The sequence below is a fragment of the Protopterus annectens genome, chromosome 2.part0 (genome assembly GCF_019279795.1).
Source record: "Protopterus annectens isolate FY-2018-M chromosome 2.part0, PAN1.0, whole genome shotgun sequence".
NCBI classification, from domain to species: domain Eukaryota; kingdom Metazoa; phylum Chordata; order Ceratodontiformes; family Protopteridae; genus Protopterus; species Protopterus annectens.
Window position 1 is genome coordinate 915,602,484 of NC_056728.1, and position 25,427 is coordinate 915,627,910.

The 25,427-nt window shown below is 41.7% G+C and overlaps 1 protein-coding gene across 1 annotated transcript in view; it reads right to left on the reverse strand.

Annotated features, from left to right (window-relative positions):
• Window positions 1–25,427, reverse strand: part of LOC122792791 (AF4/FMR2 family member 1-like) — a 1,648,712-nt gene that overhangs the window by 1,491,482 nt on the left and 131,803 nt on the right. The window lies entirely within an intron of this gene.

Genomic DNA, 25,427 nt, shown 5'->3' on the forward strand with positions numbered 1-25,427 from the left:
ATGGGAATATGCAGATAAACATCATTGAGATCCAAGGAAGCCATGAAAGACTGAGGTGAAATCAGGGGGAAGAGGGTCTGTAGAGAAAGCATTCTGAAAAAAGACAGTTGCAGGAAAGTGTTTAAGTGGGAGGGGTGTAGAATTAGTCTCCAAGGGTTATCCTTTCTTTGAAACAAAAACATTCTTGATTAAAAACCCCTTGCCTCTCTGATCCAGAGATACAGCTTCAATAGTGCCTTGAGACATCAGCTGAGAAGGGAGCTATAAAAACAGTTGCATCTGACAGGAAGGGGGATGTGGAATTCACATGAAAGGAGGGACATTTTTGAAAGTCATAAAGTAGCCTTTTAGGATAATGGATAGGACCCAGGTGTCCTGAGTGATCCTTGCCCAGGCTGAAAAAAGAAAGAGTGAGGTGAAGAGATAGACATGTATGACTTGGAAAGGAAAGTTGGTTGTCACTGAGAACTGGGCCTGGGTCTGAAAGGTCTGCTGTGAAGAGGGAACTGAAGATGATGTTTTGGACTGAGGGGGTCTCCTAGTAGACTTCTTAGACCTAGGAGCAAATGTGGAAGCAGAGGAGGAGCGAGTAGGTCTCCTAACAAATGAGGTTTTGACAGAGACATTTTTATGAAATTTTGGAACCGGAGAAACAACCAGGTGTTTTAGGTCTTGAAGCTTTTTCTTGCAGAGCCTTAAATAAGTTTGCAGCTGCCAAACCAAAAAGGGCAGACTTGTCCAAAGGAGCTGTGATGCCACTGCACTGGCCCAGTAATCAAGGAGCCTCAATCCTCACCACTGACAACACCGAGGGACATACACATTGGGAGGATTACAAGTACACACACACAGGTACAATTTCTTTTAAGAGCACACAGAGATCACAGTCAGTCTGGGGCTGGTTTTGCCTTCTTTCTCTAGATCACCCTATAAGAGTCCCTACTGACAAAGCTATAGGGTTGAGATCTCAGCTGAGTGGCCAAGCTAAAACCTACAGGACCCTCGCTGTCCAACCAGTGCTTCATGTCCCTGCCCAAGTAGCTGGTGCGCGCGTGTGCACACACACACACACACACACACACACATACATACACACACAGTGAGATTTGATTTATACACAAACACACAACTGGGAAAGGTTGGCACAGGCTTACTAGCTATGCCCCCTTCTGCCCAGACTATAAGGTACCAGCTGCCATCAGCCACTAATTATCAACAACTTTTAAGGCCCTTAGCAAAAGGTGCGCAATCTTACTGTGTGATATTGCTAGCAATCCAAATGGTAAGTGTGACCAAGACTTTCAAGGCTATTTAGGAGTGGCCTGCACAGTGTCACCAAATACATATGCAAGTACTCTAAAACATCTGCCTGCATTTTGTTGAGACTGTTTATTTTGCTTATTGGTAAAACTAGAAGAAAACTTAGAAAATCCCTTAGAACATTTGGGAAATTCTCTGTATCAGCTTACTCCATTCATCACACTTTTTGGTAACCTCTGCAGCAGACGAACCAAAAAACTCTCTCTCTCTTCAAAGGAGAACTTAAAATCTCATTTTCACATCAACTTGGAGGTTCTGAGAATGCCGCCAGGCAAACCTCTTCAAAACTGTACCAGTGGCCATAGCCTCAGAGGAACTGAAGTCATACACACACACACACTGTAAACAATGAACTGTGACTTTTAAAACTGGAATACACTAAATTAAAGTAATTTTTTCCACACAAGAAGTAAATGCAAACAAAACATTCTTCATGCTTTCACAGTTAGTCAGGATAGCAATAATTTTAACAATCAGCCTATTTAAAATTCTGAAAATCAAAGTTGTAGCACCACGTATTTTTCTCCACACTTATCAATAATACCCCCATCTTTGAGAAGAATGAATAAAAACATAAAAGACAGAGACAATTTATATATTCTATCTGCCATTTTAGGGGCAAGTGGGCTAACTATCATGAAAATTGCAGGCAACACACTCCTCCACCTGAGCTAACAGCACTGGAGGAAAGGTTGAAGGTTCCTTAAATTTCTTCTATAACAGACCATTGTATTTTAAGAGGTGCTGCGAAAGCTCAGTGTTCTCCCATTAAAACACTGCTACATTCTGGAAACAGTCTCAGAAAAAAAACCCACAGGAAGAATCAACTGAGCTCTCCACTGATAAATTGATCTTCCTCTCCAGATCAAAATCCTGAATCTCACCAGGAAAAAAACAAAAACACTTTATAAGAAGCATCAGTAGCCTCCATTGAATCCTGAGCCATACCCAATAATCTACTGCTAAAAAAATTTGAGGAGTAGATACAGGTTTAGTTTTCCGTTTTTTTTTTTTTTACAGGAAAAATGGGGCCAGTAGTACTAATAATGGCAACAGCAGGTTCTCCAGGGATGGGACAACATTCTGACCAAACAAAATGGCTTCCCTGTTTCCTGTCCCAGGAATAACATCAGGGACTATCCCTTGCTTACTGAGAGGACCCCAACAACCACACAGGATGTGTTTAACCTCTGCTCCATAGGGCCTAACGATGCTACATCAGAGGATCCAGGGTAAAAGTGGAGAGGTTTGAGGATTAGATGGTGCCAAAGACTGTTTGCTTACATTTTTCTTTTTCTTTTTTTGGCTAGCAGAAGGACTGACCATGGGCCTGGTAGTTTGTTCCATGGTCAAGCCAAAAAAATGGTCCTCCTTTCCTAGGGAAAACAAACAGCAAAAGCCGGTAAAAATTTAATTTCTTTAAAATTCAAGTTTGCACAAAATAAAATCACAGTAAAATGCATACTAAACACTTTTCTAAAAAGAGAATGAATGTAATTTCTCCACTGAAAAATACTTTAAACAACTTTTAAACTGACAGCAAAGAGGTGTGCTCCCATTAAAAAGTATAACTAAGTCTCATGACAGTCCAATAAAACACAAACTCCTGGCTTAAAAATAAACGTTTCCTAAATATGAAAGTACAAAACATTTTTTTTTGGATGTGGAAGGTTTTTCCCCAAAGGGAACTTATCTACCCAGCACAGGAACAGCACAAGCAAACGATCAATCCTTGAATGCCCGCAGATGACTGCTCTCTTCAATATCAGGAAAGCTCTAAAGGGTTGTGTGCCTAAACCTGTCTAAGTCAATTCAGCACATGGTGACTAATGGTTTCAGTTCAAGGAAGGTGAAGCTTTGGAAGTTTGCTAGCTGTTTCATCCCTGGCAGTATATAACCCATATAAGCTAAAGTTATACAGCAGTGATCAATGATGAACATCAATCTTGGCCTCCTTGTGATGATGTGAGGTACTGTCATCTATGCCATGGAGAATAGGGCAGTGCCTGTGTAACATATACCAGCATAGTTAGGAGTTTTGTAAATAATTTTGTGTCATTTGACTATCACACTGATTTGTACATATGCTTGTGTTAACAAGCTATCGGCAGTGTTATCAGAAGTGAATGAATTTATGTGTTTAAACATAGAATTCAGGAAAGGAAGAGTAGAAGTTTTTGAAATTGTTCTATAAATGCAACAGATCTTTGCAAAGCTCCGAGTGTGTATTGTATCAGAGTCAATTGATCAAATGTGATGTCATTCTATAACCAGCATTGAGAGGATGGAACTCTCACAGCAGTTTGTTTTGTATTTTTGCAACCTGATATAAAGATCTATGGCAGTTCAGTTCAGTCCAGCCAGTTAGAGGCTCATCACCTTGCCTTGTGGAAGCAAATATCTCAGCACCCTATCATGCCTTGATGTATTAAGTTAGCTAGGGATCAGCTTTTCTTTAAGCAGTCAGGAAATAAGTGAGATTAGTTAAGTATTATTTTTCCTGCATCTGTGTGAATCTGTCCAACTGTGTTATTTTTATTTCTTTTGTGATTTAAACCCTGGTGTTTACTGTACTTAAATATTTATTATTCTCATGTTTTCCATTTTATTATTTATTATTTAATAATGTTACACTTTTCACTGTGGACGGTTTTTAGCGAAAACTTTTTAACATCTTGAGAGTACTTGTGCTTATTTTAGTGACAACCTGGCCACTCCGAAAAGCCTTGCTGCTTTAGTTACACTCTACAATTTATATTAGTATTGATTTTACTCAGTATAATTGAATACCCTTTTAGAAGCTTTAGAGTGGTTGGCTGGTAGTAGCATGGTTACCTTATAGTCTGGGCAGAAGGGGTACAGCTAGTAAAGCTGTGCCAGCCTTTCCCAGAAAAGAGAGAGAGAGAGAGAGAGACACAGCATGTGTGTGTGTGTGTGTGTGCGCATGAGACAGACAATCAAATAACCAGGTGTGGGTGTGTCGGCTAATTTGCACTGGGACACAGTGCTCGAAAGTGAGTCTTGTTTGGGACCTGGAGAGACAGACAGTCCAGTCCCAGGTCTGGAGCATGTTCCCTGTGTGCTCTTGGGGAAATTGCATCTGAAAATACTGTATAAAGCCATTCCTGTTTTTAGTGACGGTCTTTCACCAGTGTCAGTGGTGAGGATTGAGGCTCTTTTGATTGCTGGCCTGGAATAGAGAGGCCATCACATTTTGGTGGCAGAGCGGCGGGATATTAACTGAACTTCAGTAGCCTGTGGGCAGTTGTCACTAAAGGTGTGTGTGTACTCTCAACAGCCACAAAGTAAGCATTCAGAGTTTCATTTTCACAACAGTTTTATTTTTCTTAGTTTAGTTTAGTCGGGGAAAGCAGGCAAAGATGTCAGCAGAAGATTAAAGTAAGCTGACAAAGAACCAGTTAGCCAAAGTGTGCAAAGCCAAAGGACTGGTGCATGCTAACCAGACTAAAGAGGAAATGAGTTCAGCTTACTTGCAGCTGCAGCACAGACCAGTGGCCAGGAGGACAATCAGTCTGGTGATGGAGATCTGCAGTCTTCAGAAACAGGACAGTTCACTTTTTCCTCAGAGGACTTAAAAATCCATCAGAAGTTAGACAGACTTGAACTGGAGGCCAAACATTTGGAGAGAGAAAAGAGGTAATGGGGCAGGGAATAATCAGACTCCAGAAGCAATAAAGGTCATTAAATTTCTTCCACAATTTGCAAAGGGGGATGACTTTGATAGTTTTATTCCTATATTACAAAGAGTATGTAAACATTATGATGTTGACCAAGAGCTCCTGGTATGGTCTGATACTGATTTAAACTATGATACAACAACATTTATTGAACTGTTATAACACTTGAAGCTTACAGAAAGAGTATAGATGCAAGGCAGGTGAAAGTGTATCTGATTACATTGCTGGATTAAAGAACTCATTTTCATAGGTGGGTGAATGGGGGGGGGGTCAGGTCACCACTTTTGAATGACTAACAGACCTTTTGGTGAGGGAACAAGGCCTTAGTACTTTACCTGAGACATCAGAATTTGGTTGGCAGACAGAGTGTGTAACTCTGTAGATGAGCTGGGGAGAAAAGGAGATTTCTACTTGGCAAGCAGAGCATCACTGCACAAGAAGGGGATACCCAGTGCTGCACATGGACATAAGAGAACCCATGGTGGGTAGCCTAAATCACACTAACAGAGTCTACCAGTAACAGGGGAAGCCACTAGTTCAGGTACACAGCCAGGATTAAGGCTTAGATGTTTTAAATGTAACCAGTGGGGCCATGTAACATAAAAATGTCCACTGAAGCAATGTGAGGGCCAAAAGATGAGGCAGCCAGGAAGCGGGAATAACACAGTGCCAGCAGTAAGTTGTCTGGAGACAACAGGGTTACCAAACTGTCACTGGAGTTTGCATCCTATCTTAGTGTATGGAAGACAGGTCACTGCTAAGACAGACACAGCCTCTAACATAACTACTGTGAAGCCTTCATGGCTAAAGAGGAACAGTACTTGCTTGGGCAGTCCACTCCAATCAGACCTTTAGGAGGGATCTCATTCCAAATACCTTTCGCCAGGGTTCACCTTGACTGGGTGGGTAGAAAAGGAAGCAAGATGGTAGCTGTATTTGAGGATATTCCTGCAGATGTCTTGATAGGGACTGATTTTGATAATGCAGTACCTTGTGAGCATGCAGTTACAAGCAGTCAGGCATGGAGACAGGCATGTAGGTCTGGTAGCCTGGGGGAGACCCACATAGACCCCACACCTGAAGCTGGAGCTGGTGATGTGGCTATTTCAGGGAGAGAGCTACTCTGCAGCAGTGTGCCTGAAAGTGAGCTGCAGCTGCTGATGGGTACTGATGTTCCTGTGGACACACTGACTGCAAGGACAAATGTGAGTGGTAGTACCCAAGTTGACAGTGAGGCACCACTATCAGACATTACTAGACTTCCTGTGGAAGGGAAGCTGGGAGGAGTCACAAAGGTAGAGCTGAGACATGCTCAGTTTTCAGATTCTACCTTACAAGGCTTGAAGGAGGAAGCTAAGGAGACATCTGATGCTCAAAGAAAAGGGGAGTCTGTATACTGGAACAAAGGGTTACTGTATAGAGAGTGGACCCCTAAGGGAGAGCCAGAGGGTGAGGTAATACAGCAGTAGGTAGTGCCCAGAGCCTACCATCTGGCACTTCTAACCACAGCCCATGACATTACTTTTGCAGGTCACAGAGGCATAAAGCATACTCAGAGACATATTATGCAGAGCATTTATTGGCCTGGGATTGTAAAGAATGCAACAGGGAATCACATGACCTGTGAGCAGTGCCAAAAGGTATGCAAGGCAGGGGAGAAGGTCAAAGCTTTGTTGATCCCTTTATCTGTGGTTAAGGAGCCATTTCAGAGAGTAGCTATGGATATTGCGGGACCTCTGAGTACCCCAAGTTCCACAGGGAAGAAGTATATACTGCTGGTAGTAAATTATGCTACTAGATATCCTGAGATGGTGGCTCTGTCCTCAAAGAGGCACAAAAGGTGGCAAATGCTTTGTTAAAGATTTTCAGCATGGTAAGTCTCCTGAGAGAAATACTGACCGACAGAGGTGCCAATTTCATGTCAGACCTGTTGGCTTGTCTGTGGAAATGTTGTGGGATGAAACACCTAAAGACCAGCCCTACCATTCCCAGACTTATGGTCTTGTGAAGAGGTTAAACTGTCAGTTCAGTATAAGTTAAACTGTCAGTTCAGTACAAGACAGAGTGGGACAAATATTTGTTCTGTCTACTGTTTGCATACAGAGAGGTACCCAGGAATCCACAGGTTTTATACCCTTTGAGTTGCTGTATGGGCATTGGGTGAGTGGGCCTTTAGTTTTGATTTGTGATGAGTGGGAGGGTGACTGTGAATCCCAAAGAAAGTCTGTTGTGGCATATGTCCTAAACTTTAGGACAAGGCTTAGGAAGCTCATGACATTGGCCCAGGAGAAACTGTCAGGAGCCCAACAGCAGAAAAAGCTCTGGTATGACAGAAATGCTCCAACCCGAGAGTATACTGTGAGGCAGCAGTTTACGGTGCTTATTCCTGACACAATGAGCTGCAGTCAGCTTGGGAGGGACCCTTGCAAGTGGTAATGAAGGTCAGTAAGGTTAATTACATGGTAAACCTGCTAGGAGGGAGGGGCACAAACTGTACTATGTAAACATGACAAAGCTTCAGCATGTCAGGAAGGTCCTGGGCAGACTGCAAAGGGCAGGGTTGACCATTACACCCAGCAAGTGTCAGGGCGGGGCATGGCAGAGGTCTCCTACCCGGGACATAGAGTGGGGAGTGGTAAGATTAGGACAGAACCTGCACAAGTGAAAGCTACTCAAGCCTGGCCTGCCCCTGTTACCCAAAAGCAGATGAGAGCATTCTTGGGCCAGCAGGGTACTGTAAAAGGTTTATTCCCAATTATAGTACAATAGCTGCTCCCCTCACAGATCTGACAAGGAAAAACGGGCCAGATAAGGTAGTGTGGACCTCAGCCTGTGAGTAGGCATTCCAAAACCTTAAAGGGGCTTTGAAATGACCACCTGCATTAGCCAGTCCTGATTACAGCAAATAATTTGTTCTGTAGGTAGATGTTTCAAACCATGAAGTTGTATATCTCAGCCATAGAACCAACCCAGGGAGGAATGTTATGTAGCTGTAGAAAAAAGAATTGATAGCCATAGTATGGGCACTGCAAAAACTTCAGCCTTATCTGTAAGTAAGGAAATTCACTGTGGTTACAGACCACAGTCCCTTAACATGGCTACACAGAGTCAGCCAACAAAATGCCAAGGTGAAGCCTAGGGTTGCAGGCATATGATATGATCGTACAACACCATAGTGGGGTCAGCAATGCCAATGCAGAAGGAATCCCAAGACAGGGTATAGATTAATATGTTCCCATACAAGTCCATTTTTCTCAAGTAATGTATTTCCAGGGTCACTTGAAAAACTAGCTTTAGTCTTCAAATGTGGGGAGAGATGTGATGATGTTGGGTATCACCATTTGTGCCAGGGAGACTAGGGCAGTGTATGTGTAACATATACCAGTATGGGTCTATATTACAGCGTTGAAACCCCATAACACTGAACACCTCAACACCAAGTATTCAGCGAAATTCACTTCTGTGATTTGCTGAATACTTGTCGGGCAAATAGATACTTGCCCTGCAATGCAACAGAACTAATTCTAACTAAACCAAACCCACCCAGGAATAGTTAGCTGGAAGTTTGTAAAGAATTGTGTCATTTCACTATCACACTGACTTGTCCAGATGCTTGTGTTAAAATGCAGCAACAGTGTTATTATAACTAATTGAATGTATGTGTTTAAACAGAGAATATTGGAAGGGAATAGTAGAAGTCTTTGAAATTGCTCTATAACTTTCAGATACTGCAACAGATCTTAGCAAAGTTCTGTGTATGTATTGCACCAGAGTCAAGTGATCGAATGTGATGTCATTCTATAAGCAGCACTGAGAGGCTGGAACTCTCACAGCAGTTTTTTTTGTTTTCTTTGGAACCTGACAAAGATCTATGTTAGTTCAGTCCAGACCAGTCCAGTCAAATAGAGGCTCATCACTTTGCCTTGTGGAAGTAAACATCTCGCCATCCTATCTTGCCTTGCTGTATTAAGTTAGCTAGGGAGCATTTATTCTTTAGACAGTCAGGAAATACAGTGAGATTAGCTAAGTATTGTTTTTCTGCATCTGTGTGAATCTGTCCAACTGAGCTACTTTTATTCCTCCTATAATAGAAACTCTGGTGTTTTTTATTCCCTTATTTTCTATTTTATTATTTATTATTAAATATTTTTATACCTTTCATTGTGGCTGGTCTTTTAGAGAATACTTTTAACATTTTTAGAGTACTTGTGGTTATTTTAGTGATGCTCTGGCCACTCCAAAAAGCCTTGCTGCTTTGGTTACACTCTACCATTTATATTAGCATTGATTTTACTCAGTGTAAGTGGAATCCCTTGTAAGATCCTTAGAGTGGTTGACTGGTGGCAGAGTGGTTACCTTACAGTCTGGGCAGAAGGGGTACAGCTAGTAAATCTGTGCCAGCCCTTCCCAGGATGTGAGTGTGTGTGACTGTGAGTGTGAGTGTGAGTGTGTGTGTGTGTGTGTGTGTGTGTGAAAATCAAATACCCAGGTGTGGGTGTGTCAGCTACTTGGAAATGGGATGCTGTGCTCCAAAGTGAATCTTGTTTGGGATCTGGAAAGCGAGATAGTCCAGTCCCAGATCTGGAGCATGTGTGCTCTTGGGCAAAATGATGCTTGACAGAAAGAGCTGCATATGAAAATACAGTGTAAATCCATTCCTGATTTAGAGACAATATCTCACCAGTGTCAGTGATGAGGATTGAGGCTCCTTGATTACTAGCTCGGAGCAGAAAGGCCATCACACTCCTCTTCACTTTTGATTAATTTTTCTTTCATCTGGAGTATGAAGGAGAGCCCAACAAAGGAGAGTTAGTGAATAATGCAATAAAGTTCTCTGTAAATACACACAATCTGACCCAGGTATAGTCTCAGTGCAATGCATTTCTCCAACTGCCCTGACTACTATACTGTTGCGTTTTATAACAAATGCACAGTTTAAATATTTAACAGTCACTACTTGTGACTCAGTTTGGCTTTGAATATCAGCAGTAGGCAGCCTTTACAACCAGTCTAACATCTGTCTCCAGTTTCTTGCTGGAAGGGAGTCATATGACTCATGTAATTCAGAGTCCAATGACCAAAGTTTCTGACAAGAATATGTTTATTCACATGCAGTCCACTGCTCTCAAATCTCTAAACTGTGAAAGAACTGCTGGGCTCTCCTCAATGAGATATTTTTGCAGCTGCTGCTACCACAATTGAGCCCAAAAGGGGTCCCCTTCTCCAACATGGTTTGCCTTTGGGAGGTCAGGGAATTTTACCAGGTTTTCTACATATGTGCTCTGTCACACTGGATTCCTGGAAGAACCACCCAGCATATAGATGGGGCAGACCAAAACACCTCATACACAACCTCTTTGTCAGAGAAGGGGAAATAAACAGTCAAACATCCCTTCTGCCTCATCAGTTTGAATATTTTCCCAAATTAGGGTCAGCAGAAGGAGACTGTGGGGAGCTCTCCATACATCAGAATCAAAGTCTGTTGTGAGTGACTGCAGGGCAATCAAGGTGCCGCCTTTTACATGTCCTCTTCCTGGGAATATCCAGGAGGAATCAACAGAGTCTGAGAAATGACCATCACCAGAAGGCTGGGGTCTCCTTCGATCTTTTACATGCAACAGTCTCTGGAATCCATGAGATGGATGCAAGGCTCCTGCTTACCATGTGTCTTGGGCTTGGGTCAAGGTGGTACAGCTGTTGTATTAAAACTATAGTTTAGAGTTACAGGCAGAGTTTTGAGCCAGTCCACTAATTTTCAGGTCAATATTTTGGGCAACAGCATATGAATGCATCCCATTCTTTATATTCCAGTGCACTGAGTTTATGATAAACTATAACTGTTAGAGTACCACTGCTACACTAGCTGTAGATCAGTGTGTGTGGATGTACCGTTAAGAAACATTCCCAGATATAGCATGTGCATGTAAATACTGAGCACATGCAGGCAGCAATGCCATTTTGATAGAACAGCCAGAGTGTTAACATGTATGAGTGAAGCAGTCAGTCTTTTTATAAGTTTATTTAAGTTTAAGTTATAAAGCCTCATTTCTGATCTGTTTGTGTGTAATAAAGCTGCTTGACCAAAACCCTCGAATGTTTGTCTGTTTTATCCTGACCAGACAAACAACATGGTGTCAGAACCGGGATTAGAAGAGCAACTTCTATGAGCCATGAGGTGCACAGCTGAAGGTGAAGGCAGACCAAGCAGGTTGAGTGAAATATAGCACAGCCAAGTGAAAAAGGGCCAGAAACAAGCTAAATGTAAAGAAAACTGCGCAAATTATTTGGCAAAAAAAATGAAACGGCACATTTACAAGGCACAAAACACATTATTAATCAAACGAATAGCACAAACCATATTATTCATCAAATGATAGGCACAAACCATATTATTAATTAAATGAAATGTTCAAAACCACATTTGTTAAAACTAGCAAAACTATTCATATGTGGCTCAGAATTATCTTTGGTTTGCATAACGAGCATGTTTAAAGTAAAATGAGCACAAGAAAAGTACAGGGAGCATGATAACAGATTGAAAAGACATAATGAGTACAACAAAAGGGCAAAAATAAGCTTAAAGAGCAAGGTGACGGAATGTTTTTTAGTAAAAGACCATGTTTGAGCACAAACTACTATTTCGCATTGACCGAAGCCATTCTTGTTTGAAGTATCTCAGAATGTACAAAGTGCAGAGTGTGTGCTTTATTACAGTGTGATTATTTCAAAGAGTTTGCTGTGTGCAAAGTACAGTTATATTGCAAAGGACAGTCAAAGTACAGCTATTTCGAAAAGTTTCTTGTGCTGTGTGCATTAATTCGCAGAGTGATCCCATTTCTAAGTGTTTCTTACACTGCGCAGATTTATTTTGCTAAGTACAGCCATTCTGAAAGGTTCTTGTGCTGTGTACAGTTTATTTGCAAAATGCAATCATTTCAAAGTGTTTCTTACTCTGACCTTTTTCCATTGTGTACAGTTTATACACAGTCATTTCGAAGTATTTCTCACACTGATAAGAAGTGGTTTCATAAAGTGCAGTGATTTCAGAGTGTTCTTGTGCTACGGAGACTTATTTGGCAAAGTGCAGTTATTTCAGAGTTTGTTGTGCTATTGGGCATAACTACACGTACTGGCATAAAGTTTTGGCATATATATATATTTGTGTGCATGTTCGTACAGGATTTCAAGCACCTTCACTACTGTGCGTTGATATGGCACAGGCATTTCGCAGACCAAGTCCACTTGTGTTTGATCATAATATAGCAGAGAATCGGAGAGTATTCAAGCAGGAATATGATATTTCCATACAAGCAGCTTTTTCTGACAAAGATGCACATACAAGGGCATTCATTTTGCTTCACTTAGCTGGGTCAGAAGCCAGTGAAAGACAGCGTTCATTTGTGTATGCACCAGAAGTATATGAAGGAGAGGGGGCAAACCATCATACTGTGGTACCGGCTGAATCAAAGAAAGACCCAGAGTGCTTAAAACGTAAATTTAGAGAAATGTGCAACCCCCAGACAAATCTTACATTAGAGAGGCACTTATTTTACACAAGAGACCAAAAGCCAGGTGAAACTTTTGCAGCTTATATCACTGACTAGAGAAACAAGGTTAAAAACTTGCAGATTTAGTGACTTGAAAGATGAGTTAAGAAAGGACAGGCTTGTGTGTGGTGTTTATAGTGATGCAGTGAGAAAGATTTTGATTCGTGACTTAACATTAAGCAAAGCCATAGATATTTGTCAAATCCAAGAGCTCACAGAAAGGCACACAAATATGCTTACAAGTGACAACAGCATGGCTTCAGCAGCCTCTAGAGCAAATGCAGACAAGCATGCAACACGTGGCAAGCAGAAACAGGCCTAAGCACATAGCAGCAGCAACTCCTGTGGGTGGGGCAAGGAAAACCACGAGCTTTCTAGCAAGTTACAAGACTAGTTCAGTTAAAGAAGCATGCTCAGTACAGTATAAGAGTGATTCAGCAAAACCCAAGTCAAGCCTTATTGTTAACTGTCATAATTGTGGCGGCAACCTCGAGTCTAAAAGAGAGAAGTGCTTAGCATTTGGTCAATGATGCCACAAGTGTAAAAAATGGAATAATTTTCAAAAGTTTTGTAAATCAAGCAAACCTCATTCATTTATTAAGAAAGGTCACTCAAAAAAAGCAAGTTGATCATACAGAGAGCAGCAAACCTACTTTCTATGTAGATGGTGTATCAGTGGTCCGTGAAAAGGTTAATGCAGTAGATTTGTTAGCAAAGAATGAAGTATTTTGTACTGTCCCGATCAATGGTAAACCCACAGAGCTCAAGCTAGACACTGGTTCAAAGTGCAATGTAATGTCAGCAGAAACATTTGCTAAAGTGAGGGCTGGTGAGCAACTTAATTTGGCCAATTGTGCGAAGCTTGCTGCTTATGGAGGTGAAGAAATTCAAACTGAAAGCTCAGTAATGTTTTCATGCTATTCAGCTGGGAACAGTTACAGCTTGCAATTTTATGCAGTTCGAAAACCCGTGCAGTCCTTGTTGGGCCTCAGAGACTGTTTCAGAATGGAACTGCCTTCTTTTACCAGGGAAGTACATCGTGTCCCAGTTCCAATTTCAGTGATATTATTCTTAGAGTATGCTGATGTGTTCAATGACAAGCTAGGCAATCTTCCAGTTGTGTATTCCGTAAAAGTAGACCCAGAGGTCAGTCCAGTGGTTAGACTAGCAAAAAGAGTTCCAATAGCTATGCAGGACAAAATCAAGGTCCAGTTAGACAAAATGGTGCAGCAAGGTGTGATTTGTCCAGTCACAGAACCAAATGAATGTGCATCATCCATCGTAGCTGCTCATAAGAAAAAAAAAAAAAAAAAAAAAATCAGATGAAATCAAAATATGCATTGACCAAAGAGACTTGAAAAAGGCATTAAAAAGACCTCATCATGGCATGTGTACAGTTGAGGAGATTGTAACCATCATGCCGAATGATAGTTTTTTCTGTCTTAGATGCAACGAGTTCATTTTGGCAAGTGGAGCTTGATCGCAAATCTTCAATAATGACTACATTTAGTATCCCATTTGGTAGATGCAGATTCCTCAGGATGCCTTTTAGAATAAATTCTGCCAGTGAAGTCTTTCAGCGTGCAATGCAACAAATTTTTTCAGGCTACCCATGTGCAATAATAGCTGATGATTTACTAGTTGGGGATAATTGAAGCAGAGCATGACAGAAACCTCAGGAAAGTTCAGGGCAGTGTCTGTGAAGTGAACTTAAAGCTCAATCCTCTGAAGTTCAAATTCAGACTACCAGAAGCTACTCATGTAGGTCATTTATTTACCACTACAGGCTTATGACCAGATCCTTCCAAAAAAGCAGCCATTCTTGAGATGTCAGCTCCAGACAATGTCCAAGCTCTACAGCATTTTCTTGGTATGGTTAACTACTTGGGCAAATCTATCCTTGACTTTAGTGAGTCATCAGCACCTTAGAACAACACCAGAAAGCATATAATAACCTCAAACTGCAAATTTCTAACCCGCCTACATTAAGTTACTGTGATGTCCACAAACCAATACTTCTTTCCTGTGATGCTTCAAAGTTCGGCCTTGGTGCAGTTATTTTTCAAGAGGGTAGACCTGTTGCTTATGTATCTAGAACTCTTACCAAAACTGAGATGCAGCATGCTCAAACTGAGAATGAACTTTTGGCAGTAGTACCTGCATGGAAGCCTATGCATTCCGCTCCAGCAAGACTACAAAGAATGATGCTCAAATTGCAAAAGTAGAAATTCAAAATGGCCTATACAAAAGGTAAACTTCTTTATCTGGCTAACACCTTATCCAGATAACTCAGAAATATTACGGAACAGCTTGATGCAGAGAATTTTTACTTTGATGTCATGGAAGTGCATCATTTTTCTACCACAAAACTTGATGAGCAGAGAGATCATTCAAAGACTGTTCCGATTTTGCAAAAGCTCAACCACTTCATCAAAGCAATCCTGTGTACCACCAGAAGTACAACCCTACCTTCCATACAGAGATGAGATGCTGATGGAAGATGGTCTCATTTACAAAGTCCAAAAGTTACTGTTCCTACTTCCTTACAGTGTGAACACAGTCAGATTTTACATTGTGGCCACCCAGGTTCTGATTCCACCAAAAGAAGGTGAGAGGACTAGTATTTTGGCCTTTTCTAGCAAAATACATTGATAAAGTGCTTTCTTCTTGTTCAGTGTGCAACAGTACTAAGCCACATTTGCAATAAGAGCCACTTCAGCTAAACCAAATTCCTGAACTACCTTGCTCAACAGTAGCAAATAACATATTTGAGTGGAACAGTCAACATTACTTAGTGTTGGTAGACTCTTATTTGAACTGGTGAGAGATAGATTTGCTACCTAACCTAACGTCCAGTGCTGTTATTACCAAGATGAAATGTCATTTCTCAGTCCATGGTAGTCCACATAAAGTTATTTCTGACAATGGTTTTCAGTTTACCAGTCAATTGTTTCAGAGATTTGCTAAAGAGTGGGACTTTATCCTTGTTATTAGCAGTCCTGTATATCCTCAGTCAAACGGCCTTGCTGAATGTGCAGTACAGACTGCAAAGCAATTACTGGAGAGGTCAAGGCATGACAATATCGATATCTTCTTGAATTTACTCTATCTCAGAAATATACCCCATGACAATCTACTAGGTTCACCTGCTCAGAGACATCAACCTAGGCAAACGAGAACAACCTTGCCTGTCTAGTTTGTTGGTGGCTAATGCTAAAAACAACACAGCAATTAAAGCCCAACTTTTTAAAAAGTATTCTTCTCAGAAGTCCAACTGACAAAAAGAGCAGATTTCTTCATCCATTAAAAGGAGAGACAGTGAGGATGTAAACGGCGAAAAGCTTTGATCGAATTGGTCAAGTGAAAGGTATATGTACTGAGCAGAGATCCTACTAATCTGAGGGTACAGAGTACAGGAGAAACTGCTGACACCTTCCTGTATCAGAAACAATATTTCAGCATTGTATCTGTGATACAGACTCTAGGTCTTAGAGCAACCCTGGCAATGATCGTACCGAGGAACATGTCTTTGTATCCATTACCATTCTTGATGATCTCCCAGATGTCCCCAGACTTGAACATTCCTTGAAGACAGTCGCCACTGCTAGATGCAATTCTGACTTTTATGTTAGTCACATCATATTTCAAGACCTAGTGTAAAATACACAGCAACTTGGACATACTTTAATTGTTTTCTGTGTGTCTAATTTTGTATAATTGCATGTGAAATAATTAGTTCTGTATAACTGCATGTCAAAAGATCATTTCTGTAAATTGCATGTCATTGAATACTGTCATTTCATATAAGGACTATTTCTCAAAGAGGGAGGCTGCAAATCAAAGTGTGTGTACATACCTTTAAGAAGCATTTCCAGATGTAGCAGGTGCAGGCAGCAGTGCCATTTTGAGAGAACGGCCAGAGTGTTAATATGTATGAGTGCAGTAGTCAGTCTGTTTACAAGTTTAAGTTACAAAGCCTAATTTCTGATATGTTTGTATGTAATAAAGCTGCTTGAACAAAACCTATGAACGTTTGTCTGTTTTATGCTGACCAGACTGACACTAGCTTTCTAATTTTTAAGGGTTACTCAGAGTTATTCCTATCCATTCTTTGGTCTATATGTAAAATTTGAGTCTACACATATTAGGCATATGGACTAAATTTGCAAGAATGACAAAAATATGGATAGGTTATCTGCCCAAAGGAATTTATAGCCGGAATGTGCTGGCCTTCGCCACCCCCTTAGATTAGTTCCCTGTGCCTCTGTCCAGCAGAGCCATTGAAGTGATCCCTGGGGTAAACTTTCTGTTTCCCATCCACTCGTCAAGGTTTCTCTTGAAGAGGGTTAGTGAGGAGCTCTGCCTAATGTAGATTGGAATCTTGTTGCAGAGCATGGGAAGTCTCTGGGACAGGAATCAATCCCTCCAGCACGTCCTATTAATTGTTGTGGTGAGGTTTAGATCCCTGGAGTGTGTGGCTTGAGGGGATATGGTTTTCTTTAGGTGGAGTATGTCCATCAATTCTGGATTGGACATGGCCTTGTTATGTCAGGCAGAGATCACCTCTGAGTAGGCGGTATGTAACAGAGTGCAGCTGGATTTTCTTCAGTCAAGCTGCATAGGGCATCTGCTTAAGGCCAGTGATCCTCTTGGTGAGGTACTTCTGTGGTCTTTCCAGTTGTTAAAGGTGTCTTGTAAGGTACATCCCAAATGGGGCATTGTACTCTATGATGGGTCTGATGAGTGATGCATAGAGGGGCATAATGACCTCTTTTGATCTGAATGTCACTTGTAACCGGTTTACAGTCAGACCTAGCTCCTGCAACTCTTACCATGTGGGTTATGTCCATGAGCCAGTTGGCAACCCATCTCATGATGTAGGGGTTTATGTTCAGGCTGGTGAGCTTGTCTATAATACCTGAGTGGGGAATGGTGTTGAAGGCCTTTGCAAGGTCTAGGTAGGCTGTGTGGACCACCTTTCCCTCGTCTATAGCCTTGGTAACTGTCTCAAAGAAGTCCACCAGGTTTAGGAGGCATGATCTGCCCTTAAAGCCGAACTGGGTAGGGTCCAGTGTTTGCTGGTTTCCAATGTCTCTGCTAATGAGATCCATGATGATGCGCTCCACAGCTTTGCAGTCCAAGCTAGTCAGGCTTACAGGGCGATAGTTCTCTAGGTCCGTTGTGGCTCCACCTTTGTGGAGTGGAATAACCATTGCTGTGTGTCACTCTGTGAGCATGCAGCCTGTGTTGAGGCTGAGTTTAAACAGTGTATTTAGGTGAGGGGTTAGTTCATCTTTGAGCTCGTGTAGGACGCAGCCTGGGACACTGTCCAGTCCCATTGATGCTGTGTTTTTGGCTTTGGAGAGGGCTGTTTTAATCAGAGTGCCTGTGATTTCAGGGGCACTACATTCTTCTGGTATAATTATGGGCCCCTTTTGGGGGTGAGAGGGGGGTGAAATTTGCACTGAACCGGTCTGCCAGGATATTTGCTATATCGGTCGGTTCAGTATATTTTGTGCCATTCTGCAATAACTCCGAGCAGATCTGAGAATTGCCACTTAGATTCTTGACATAGCTAAATAATGCCTTGTGGTTATCTTTGGAGTCCATGGCAATTTTTCTTTCAAAGCTAGCCTTGGATGATTTTATGAGGGAATGAAGTTTCTTGCTGATACTGATCAGGGATGTCTTCCCTTCTTGGGATTTTATTCTTTTCTGTACTAGTTTCCTCCTTCTATTGTATAGCTTGTTTATGGCAGGGGTCCACCAGACTGGTTTCCTTTTCTTGGAGGAGTGAGTCTTGGTTTTATTTGGGATGTTTTGCTTGGCAGGGGGAAGGCATCCAACCTCACCTGGTACACGACGGCATCCTTGAAATATCGCAAAGTCCCCGGAACTCCTCTCGATGGCAAAGCATTGGGACGCGGAAGTCATGATGAGAGCGGGCCTGGCCCTCTGCGGCCGGGGGAGTTCTGCGGTGCCAGCCGGGACCAGAGTGAGATCCTCGTGAGTGGCTCTGAGGGCAGGAGGACATGTCCCGGCGAGGCAGCCTGCAGGAGATCTGGGGGAGACTGGGACCATGGAGCTCTGGACCGGAAAGGACCAGGACGCGGAAGTCCCGATGAGAGCAGATCTGCTCCTCCGCAGCTGAGGGGAGTTCCGCGGGGCCGGCCGGGTTCTGAGTGAGGTCCCCCTGAGAGGCTCCAAGGGCATGGGGGGCACAGAATGATTTGGCAGCCTCCAGGAGATATCTAACATGGGAGAAGAACTCTCCCACCCTGGTAGAAGTGAATACCCAGAGGAGTCCCTCCCCATGGAAGTCTGGAAGGGAGAGAGGGGCTGACATCGGCTGGGCTGTGAGAGCTCCCGCCAGGGTGAGGGGGGTCTGGACCTTGGTCCCCTCCAGGATGGAAGTCTGAAAGGGAGAAAGGGGCTGAAATCAGCCTGGCTGGGAGAGCTCCCGCCTGTGTGAGGGGGAGGTCTAGACCACAGCCCCCTCCAGGTGGAAGTCCTTAAGGAAGTAAACGGCGGGAGTCCGTGGGACCCCGAGAGCTCCTGCCCAGCAGGGGAAATGCATCCAACCTCACTCAGTACCCAACGGCATCCCCGAAATATCGCAAAGTCCCTGGAATCCCTCTGGACGGGAAAGGGTTGGGACATGAAAGCCCTCATTTGTAGGTGCCCGTAGAGTGCATTAGTAAAGGATTTTGCAGCTTAGACAGCATTATCCTTTAGCATGGGGGGCTTTGAAACTTCTCACCTTGGTCTTAAGTAATGTGAAGTTTGCTTTTGAAAAATTTTTCACGGTGGTTTCGTTGATCGGGGGTGGTGGCGGAATGTGGATATCTAGTGTGATTAGTTTATGGTCAGATCTAACCAGCGAGGGGTTGACCTCCGGTGTGGAACACCGGTCGCCCATGTTGATGATGACTAGGTCCAATATGTTGTCACCTCTGGTGGGGGTGTTGACCAGTTGATCCAGGGCATTTGAGTTTATAAATTCTAGGAAATGTTGGGCAAGGGAGTTTGTACTTGAGTTGTTCTCCAAGTTAATGTTTGGGTAATTGAAATCACCCAATATCAGGGTGTTTGGTAGGACCTTTATGTTTCCCAGTGTTTCCAGAAATGTGGAGTGGGGGTCCTGGGACATGGTGAGTGATCTGTAGCAAGCTATAATCTGAATAGCAGTTTTGCCCATTGTTAGTTGCATGTGGATGATCTCTGAAGCATCGTGCTGTGCCACTAACCTGGAGGTGTGGGTATCCTTAATGAATATGGATACTCCCCCTCCTTTGTATTTCGGTCCGGGTTTTGTGGCCGAAATGTATAGTATGAGTTGTAGCCTGGTAGTGCCTGGGTGCTCTCTGGAGCCTTAAACCAGGTTTCTATTAATGTACATATATCGATTTTCTCCATACTGAGGAGTGCCTCGAGTGCTTGCATTTTGAGGTTTAGACTTCTGGCATTGAGTAGAATTACCCTCAGTTTTTTGTTACTTGTGCTATTTACGGCAGTGGGTTTTGTCTTTTGAGCCTTGCCTAAAAAAGGCACTATGTGGGTGGCAAGAGCCTTGGCCAGTATTCGAAAACCTAAGGGTGACAGGTGCAAGCTGTCTCTAGCGAAGCAACATGGCTTGTCGAGCATGTCATCCTAGGATGACAGACACTGGATGCCCTTTGAATGACAACAGAAGCTTAGCCAACTGTTGAAATTGATATTTTTTTCTCTATACTAAGGTGTCATTCTTGGTGAGGGCAGGATGCTACTCAGGGTCAGGGTCATACCGGCCTGGGCTACGTGATCAGAGAGCTCCTCCATGTCTCTTTTCATGTAGTCCAGGGAAGTATGGCACAGGTCATTCATACCAACATGGACAATGACAGAGTCATATTTGTACTTGTTCTGGAATGGCCTGAGTACTTGTGTTATGTGGCGGATCCTGGCACCCGACAGGCAGCTAACAGTAACCTTCTCCTTATTCAGCCTAGTGAGTAGGACGTCAGTGTGCATAACTAGAGAGTCACCTATTACTAGTGTGTTGGGTATGTTATTTTGCTTTAAGGGCTGTGATTGTGTGGCACACTGGTTTTGAAAAGTATGTGTTTCATGGTTAGTGTTGGGGGTGGAGGTTGCTTGGATGTCTGCTTTGGAGGTCACTGTTGCTTCTGCAGATTTTTATTTAGAGCCTCAGAGTATGTTTTTGTGTATTTATGTGTGTTTTTTGCCGGTGCTGGTTTCATAGGTCTATGTGAGACTGGTGGTGTGATGCAAGTAATTCCCTTCTCCTCTTGACTACCTGGTCCAGTCTTAGGTTGAGAGAGCTTAGCCTCCAGGTTGACTGTGTAATTGCATCTCTTGTATGTCTTGGTGTTTGGTGGAAGGAAGAGAGGGTTGTCTGTGTACATGAGGCAATTGTAACATTGCCTCAAAAATGCCCAGATTCACCAGTTGGACCAGAGAGTACACCTGAAACTGCCCTTTGGACATGCCTGGATAGGTACAGTGAACTGTTTTACTGATTGGCTGTTAAGGTCGAATAGAGAGCCTTGTCCTTCTCTACAGTATAGGGGGGTATAGTGCTAAGGTTTATTAGTGCTTGCTATGTGTTTTGAGCAAGTGCCGGTATGAGAAGTCAATGGTTTGAGTGCTTAAGCTGAAAGTTTGTCTAGTTCCAAGGGAAAAATTGAAGAGTAGACTTTGTGGAGCTGAGAATAGTTATACCCTAGCTAACCAGCGCTGCCCAGTGTGCAAAACCACGCAAATGCAGGTTTTATAGCAGGGAAATGAAAGAGATCGAAATTAGGCCAATAAACTACTAATTTCTGGGAAGACTTGTAAGTCTCAAAAATATTAAATTTTGAAAATTTATGGATTACATATATTCAATGTACTAAACCTCCTATCAGCATATTACCTGCTTTGTTTGCAAATTGTTTACTAGGTAGGTCAGCTGGTTAACTAACCCTTTTCATTATTTATTTAATTATTTAGCAATAAAGTACAACATTAAATAAAATGGCAATTCAAAAAATAAAGTACTTTATTCAGATGTAACCAATGTTAACTAAGTGCATTTAACAAGACAAAAGCAGTAAGACCTTTGATAACAATCCAGTCCAATAACATTTGTTTCCTTGAAAATGCTGCAGTAGGCAAGAAAATACTAGTCTGTTACATCAGATATACAGCAGGTATCCTGGTGCTACCGCACTGTACAAGTGACACTATCACTGTGTTAACAAGCACAATAGAAACAATTAAAGCATGCACTGAGTAGTACAGTAAAACTGCAATAAATGAACAATGTTAAAGTACAGTAAACCAGAATGAAGTAATTCACAGAGTGCAGATACTGTAATATTATCATCAGATACCTTTGAGTAGATGTTATATTTTGGTTAGGAAAATACTGTAGTTTCTTTGTGAGGTCAGGCTAGGTGTGTAAATATGCTCACTGCAAACCGGCGGGAGAAAGTCCTCTCTCTGTTTCAATGCACCCCCCCCCATAGTGTTGCAGTGATGCAGCATGATATGGGGAACTAAATATGCGATACATGTGTATCTACCATTGTGAGGGGCATTATAATCCACATATGCCCTTTAATGATCCAATGTAGGCATTGTAATACAGCTACTGAAGCTTTCACGCTAATATGATGCCTTACTGACTTGACTCCTGACACTGATTTACACTGATCTTTTGTGTCGTTTTGTTCTCTGTCAGTTGACCATCATTTCAATACTTAGCCCATGCGAACAAGAAATATATATTACATGATTATACATGTCCATTAAATAATATATGGTTTTTATGTACACACAGACCTCTGAATAAGTTGGTTAGTTTCAGTTGCTTCAGGCTACTGACTCGTTTTTTTTCTTGTGAACAGCCATTCGCCTCAAGTGCATTAAATCCAATGGATCTGCACCTTGCTCCTCCATGAATCTCATGAATTTTTCAATAGCACCAACGGCTTCATATGGCAAAATTTTTGATGCTGGTAAGGATGAGGCATCGTCATCTTCTTCATCGCTTTGGTCTACGTTATTTGAATCAGCCATAGCCAATTTGGTCTGAACTGCTTGTACAATGTCATCATCAGACATTAATTCCATAACTGGAACACCTCAATCCCTTCTTCCAACCAATTTTAACCATTCAGTGATAACATCTTGACAGGTTTTAATGCTGAAATCTTTCAGCATCTCAAAAATTTGTGCCACTTTTTGTTGATTTGTTTGGCTAACTGTCTTGACATTTGTTTCAGTGAATCCTTCAATGTCATATTCAAATTCACAAGAGCTATCGAGGACTAGCACAGGGTTGATCTGAGCTTGAGCGAAGGCATCATGCAGACCTCTCTCATGCAACTGTTTTCTATTGACTGCTTTTTATCATTATGCCATGACTGCTGAATCAAGTACATGATTTCTTTTAGATTTATTTTTAAACTGAGGAATATCAGCAGTTTCAGAAGAAACCAAGGATGAATTTAACCCACATTCATAATTTTGTTTGAAAATTTTAATAACTCCTTGGTATAAAAGTTGGATTTTTGATGTGGTGTTCATGGGTAAGTAAAGAAAGCAAACTTTATCCTAACATGAAATTAATGTATCAGCAGGTGGATGAGCATGACAAATTGGGTTGGGAGGGTGGCCTAATGGTTAAGGTGCTTGCCTTACAAACACAAGGTGCAGCTTTTGAGTCTCACAAGGGATAATTAGCTAGGCTTACAATGGCTCGCAAGGGCAGTTAGCCTAGTACTAACCTATAAACCTATAATTGTCCAGCAGTAGCTGTGCCTTTTTTCAAGTTTTTGAGCAAGCAAATGTTTTTTTTAACCGCCGGAACAAAATATCTGTGAAAACAATTAATAAAAATGGCCCTTGTCATCCAAGCAATCTTACTGTTTCTATAGACAACAGGCAATTTTTCTTTATTCAAATGTTTTAAACATGGTGGATTTTCAAAAAGTCCTATTACAAAGTGAACTAACTTACGATTTCCAGTTTTGTTGGCCCAAAAAAGTAAAGTGACGCTATCTTTTACTTTTTTATATCCAGTCCTTTTATTAGATTCATCTTTGAAAGCTAAGGTTTTATCAGGCAATAATTTAGTAAACAAGGCTGTTTCATCACAGTTATAAACCTGTTCATCCAGTAAGTCTTCACATTCAATATGTTTTAACGTGCTTGAGAAAGCCCTAGCAGTGGCTTCGTCAGCTGATCAGGATTCTCTAGATATTAAAACCTGACTGTGATACTTTTTAAACCAATCACCATGGCCCATCAGATTTACAAATTTCTCTGCTTGTGCTTAGAGGATTGGACCATTAACTGGTGTCCCCTTAGCTAGCTCTTGACTGACCCACATGCGCAATGCTCAATCTACCTCTGGCTTGTTTGAATATGACACCCGTTTTCATTCAAGGGCTTCAGAGGAGTTGATAGTTTGAATTAACTTTCACAGGTCACCTTCCTTCTTAAGCCAATAACCATCTGGCAATTCATTAATATTTAATTCTCTAGAACATTGGCTTGGGATTCGCCATTATAAATCCACTCCATGGCTGCTAATTTTTCATCAACAGTGTAGTTTCTTTTGTGCTTGCCTGTCCATTGCTTAGCCCTATTAATGATGCTACAGTAACTGGAATAAATTAATTCCAGAGTACATCTCACCAGTATTGCTGTTAAACTGCAAAGAAATCTTGCATTTTAGTTGGAAAGGATGTTTTTTTCATCCATGTGACCACACAGATAATAATACAGTAAATTAGGTACTTCTACAGTGCTGCTAATAATGCCAGAGCCTTAGCCAATGTCTTGGTAACTTTTTGTCATTCAAGTATCGCATTTTAATGAATTCTGTGTACTAATTTCACAACTGCGGGAGGCAAGTCTTTACCATGTATTAATCGGGACCATGTACAAATAAAGCGCATATTAACAAAGTTCCATTGTACCATGTGTAAAACACAATAAGAATAGTATATACAAAGTTGTACAAGTTGCTTTTGAAGTTTTCAGATTAATGAAGTCTACAGCATAATACAATTTCATAAGTGAGCAACTGTCAGTATTTAACCATCATAACAGCAGGCACATTTCATAGGTTATAGGTTCAGAGGTAAATACTAGGCTATCAGTCTGCTGACTGTTACTATTCTAGCCAATAACCAGTAGTCAGAATCAAACCCTGTAGTTTGTATTTGTGAGGTAAAGACCATAGCCATTATGACAAACTCTCCTCTGGTAGAAAGTCTCCTAGAAATATTTACTGACTGAATACACTAAAGTAAGAGTAATGCAACTTCTTTAAATAAATGTTCATTCAGAGACACTTAGTTGTATTGTTGACCATCTTTTTTGTAATTACATATTGTATGTATGTTTTATTGATTTATGTGTTAACTGGGGCAGAGTATTCCTTTACAATGACCATTTTCCTGACAGTCTGAAGGCATACATCTCAACTGCCCCTGATTTTGTCCGAGAAGTCAGTAACTGATACTGGGTCACCAATCTCAGGGACAGACTGTTGCATGGCTGCACTGCTTAATAACCACTTGTAGAAGGACAGGGGCTGGCTCAACAACAGCTCTGCAAAAGGGATGCACTATAATCTACCATGTAAAATGCAACCACCATACAGCCACATTAGCATTATGTCATGCAGCTTCTTAGAGAGGTTAGGGCCAGGATGGAAAAATGAATCTAGCCATATATAATGGTCTACACCTCCTGTCTCTCACCTCCCTTAGTTGCAAATGACTGGAATGAAAAGAGGATTGGTGGTTAACCCTGAAGAAATCCAAAAATGAGGTATATAGACAATTAGATTATGTTCCAAACCCCA